This window comes from Dipodomys ordii, unplaced genomic scaffold, assembly GCF_000151885.1.
Source record: "Dipodomys ordii isolate 6190 unplaced genomic scaffold, Dord_2.0 Scaffold11, whole genome shotgun sequence".
NCBI lineage: Eukaryota > Metazoa > Chordata > Mammalia > Rodentia > Heteromyidae > Dipodomys > Dipodomys ordii.
The window spans coordinates 3,091,836-3,096,237 of NW_012267227.1; the positions used below are offsets into that span (position 1 = coordinate 3,091,836).

The 4,402-nt window shown below is 39.8% G+C and overlaps 1 protein-coding gene across 2 annotated transcripts in view; it reads left to right on the plus strand.

The window, feature by feature from the left end:
• Csnk1g1 (casein kinase 1, gamma 1) overlaps positions 1 to 4,402 on the plus strand; it is a 163,771-nt gene that overhangs the window by 42,612 nt on the left and 116,757 nt on the right. The gene's annotated exons all lie outside the window — the stretch shown is intronic.

Below are 4,402 nucleotides of genomic sequence, written 5' to 3' on the forward strand. Positions count from 1 at the left end.
TGTGTGTGTGTGTGTGTGTGTGTGTGTGTGTGTGTGTGTGTGTGTGTGTGTGTGTGTGTGTGTGTGTGTGTGTGTGTGTGTGTGTGTGTGTGTTTAAACTGAATCATAGTCCAGGTGTGTGTGTGTGTGTGGTTAAATTGAATCATAGTCCAGGTGTGTGTGTGTGTGTAATGCCCCTTTGACAAGCAGAGAAATTGTTCTGGGGGTTTGTCATCTTTGACTATCCCAGTTTTAGAGACACTACATACTTGCTTGTTGAATTAAGACCACTTTGAGGGGCTGGGAAGGTGGCTCAGTGGTAGAGCGCTTGCCTTGCATGCATAAGGCCCTGGGTTCGATTCCTCAGCATCACATAAGCACAAGGAAAAAAACCGGGAATGGCGCTATGGCTCAAGTGATAGAGTGCTAGCCTTGAGCTGAAGAGCTAAGGGACAGTGCCCAGGCCCAGAGTTCAGGCTCCACAACCGGACCAAAAAAAAAAAGACCACTTTGAGTGAATAAAGATTTTTGTACTTTTCTTTTTGACATCTAGAAATTATTCAAACTCCTTGAATGATTCCTGCCATTCTGTAAGATTTATTTATGTAGAAGGAACATGAAAAAATGTGTATGTGTATGTATATATGCACACCCACCCTGAGGTTTGAATTCACAGCCCGAGTATTCATTGTCCCTATTCTTTTTTTGTTCAAAGCTAATACTGTACCACTTGAACCATAGTTCCACTTCCAGCTGTTTCAAAGTTACATGGACTTTCTTGCTCATTTTGAACCTCTATCCTCAGATCTGAGACTTCTGAGTAACCAGGATTACAGTTAGGAACCACTAGCACCCAACTATCTTTTTCTTTCTAAAAAGTTATTCAAATCAACTATTATTCCATATGAGAATCTTTTTGTTGTTGATGTTCTTATTGTTGGGGGGGCTTGAACTCTAGGCCTGGGCATTGTCCCTCAGCTCTTCAGCTCAAGGATAGTGCTGTACCACTTGACCCTCAGCACCACTTCAGGTTTTCTGGTCGTTAATTGGAGAGATAAGACTCACAGACTTTCCTGCTCAGCCTGACTCTGAACCCTGATCCTCAGATCTCAGCCTCCTGAGTAGCTAGGATTACAGGTGAGAGCCATCAGCGCCAGGCATAAAAGACTTTTAATCATGAAGATTCTCATATGATGATGGGCTCTGGTGGCTCACAGCTGTAATCCTAGCTACTCAGGAGGCTGAGATCTGAGGATCAGGGTTCATTCAGAGTCAGGCCAAGCAGGAAAGTCTGTGAGAGTCTTATCTCTCCAATTAACGACCAGAAAACCTGAAGTGGTGCTGAGGTGGTGCTGAGGGTCAAGTGGTAGAGCACTAGCTTGAAGCTGAAGAGCTCAGGGACAGCACCAAGGCCCAGAGTTCAAGCCTCAGGACCCCCCCCCCCCCCCCACCAACCAAGGCCCAGAGTTCAAGCCCCAGGACCAACACACACACACACACACTCCTTTTTTTGTGAATGTGAATCAAAAGCAAGAGAAGCAAACTGGTGTCTGAGAATAAAAATGCACATATCTGGCCTTGTGTGAGTGGCAAATAGGCTGGTCTATAAGTTTGTTTGTTGGCCTGAAGCTAAATATTGAAATGCTAGAGAATTGCCAGATGAGAATACTTGAAATTAGATATAAAATAAAACTATTATTGGTCATTAGTTTTGATACTTTCTTATGTTATCTGAAATGGATAAGGATTTATTTTCTAAAATCCAATGCTTTATTTTTTTACTTTTTATTTTGTGCTGGGGCTTACTGCTCCTGAACTTTTAATTTTTACAATGGTAACAAAATTGAGGCAGAATGTAACTGTCATTCTATTTTTTATTCCCCCTTTGGTGATGCTGGGCATTGAACTCAGGATCTCTCTTTTCTTTTAATTATGTTCTTCAAATAGTTGTACAAAGGGATTTCATTTTAGCACGTCCATATATTATCATTTATGTGTATAGTACATCTTGATTAGTTTCACCTGAGCAGCTTACTTTCTAGGCAAGTACTCTTATCACTTTTGCCACAGCCACACCTCTCCTGCTGTGGTGCCTGTATTTTGTTTTTCTTTAGATTGATGGCAATAATTATGATCTTTTGAGTTTTGACTTTTTATTCATTGATTGAAAACCAAGATTGGGTCAGGTGCCGGTGGCTCATGCCTGTAATCTTAGCTACTCAGGAGGCTGAGATCTGAGGATCACGGTTCAGTGCCAGCCCTGGCAGGAAACTCCATGAGACTCTTATCTCCAATAAACCACTCTAAAACCGGAAGTGGCGCTGTGGCTCAAATGGTAGAGCGCTTGCCTTGAGCTTAAGAGCGCAGGCACAGCACCCAAGCCCAGAGTTCAAGCCCCACAAAAAAAAAAAAAAGGTTATTTATTGAATTTTATGTTCTTTTAGTCACCAGAGTTTGAGAACATACCATACTAGGCTCTTAGAATAAAATGGTGACTGTAACAACAGTTCCTGCCTTCCCAGTGTTAATGCACTAGTGAATAAGTAATTATAGTGTGAGTAATTAGTGCTATGGTTGGGTGCTCTAGGAGTACTTAGAAGGGCACTGTAATTGCTTGTTTTAGGGAAAAGCCATTTAAGGTGAAAGCTAATATGAGCATAAATTAACATAATGAAAAGCTGAGATTGAGAAGGATCCAAGCCTAGGGCCCTTTAGAGGAGTAGAAGTAAATTTGGTGTTTATTAACATATAATGTAAGAGGAGGAGTTAACAGAAAACTTGTACAAATCTGGAAGGCCTTCAAGCCCTGTAAAGGATTTTATCTTTTATCCTAAGGGTCATGGGAAGCCTTTGAAAGTTTTTGAATTGGAAAGTGATCAAACTTGATTTTAGGAAGTCCCTCTGGGCTTCAGGGGTTTTTGAATTTATATGGAAATTGAGGGAAGAAATGTGGAAACAAAGAAAATTCTGCTACCATACATAGTGGAAAGACATATATATATATATATATATATATATATACATATATATTTTTTTTTACCAGAAACCAATTATTTGTGGTATTTAGGCAGATGGAACAAACTTATAGATTTGACAGTTCCTTTAGGTCATTGGGTAGATGTATAATTCATGGAGATAAGAACTTGAGGGAAGAAATTAAGTTTGAGGATTTCTTAGAGGGAGATGGGATAAGTGAGAGACAAGAGATGTGTTCAGTTGAGATTGTTGAGTTCTTTTGTGTCTAGGTAGAAAAAAACTGAGCCTGCCCCTGAGTACATAGGTCTCAACCTCAGGAGAAGAGGTGATAGGTAGAGATTCATCAGATTGTTAAAGTATGAATGCTTAAAACAATATGAAGTACTTGAAACCTACCTTTTATATCGTAGACGTTTTATAAATACTTGCTGATAGAATGCATGACTGAAAGTCACAAGAGTGTTTTTATGGGAAAATGAGTGTTGGGTCAGTAGTCTGAGGAAACAATTCAAGGTTAGGTTGAATAAGAGGAACCTTATTCTCTAAAGGAGAATAAGGAGCAAAAGCCAAAGCAATTAGAAGAAAAGCAGGAGAAAGTGGCTGCCTGAGCCCAAAGGGGAAAGTGTGAAGAAGGGGGGCGGGGAGGGGGAGGAGGGAGGGAAGGAAAGAAAAGGCTACCAAAGTCAGAAGATCATAGAGATAAAGGCTGTTGCATTAGCATGCCTGGGGCCATGGATTTCATTCTTAGCACTCAAAAAGATTAAAAGAAAAAGCTGAAAAGTGTTTTGGGGTCTTAGATTTATTCTTAAAGAATAAATCTTCTGGGAAGAGAAAGGTTTTATTGGTTTTTGAAGATCAGATTAAAAACACAATTGCTAAAAAAGAAACGTAATATACAGAGTATACAAATGTCTGAAAAAATTAAATAGCAAAATAACAATCCAGTTAAAAATGGGCCAGGAAATTAGACAGTTCTCAGAAGAAATACTGTTAGCTAATATATATAAAGGTATGTTCTTAGCTACTGAGGAGCCAGAGCAGGAAAATCCATGAGACTTTATCTTCTATGAACCACCAGAAAATGGGAAGTAGAGCTGTGGCTTAAGTGGTAGAGTGTTAGCCTTGAGCACAAAAGCTCAGATATAGTGCCCAGGCTCTGAATTAAAGCCCCAGGACTGGCACCAAAACAAAAAACAAGACCACAAAAACAAAACTACACCAAGATTCCATCAAGAAAATCAACAACAAAGCAGGGAGCAAAGCAGGAATGGAAGACAAAAGCTACATCCAAGGGTTGCTGGAGGCAATGACTCAAGAAATAAAGCGAGAAATTGATCAGAAATCAAAAGAGCATAAGGATGAACTATCAAAAGAGATACAGGATATCAAACAAGAGTTGGATGCAAAAATAGAAGCTGCACAAACCTCAGTAAGAAGTGAGATAAAC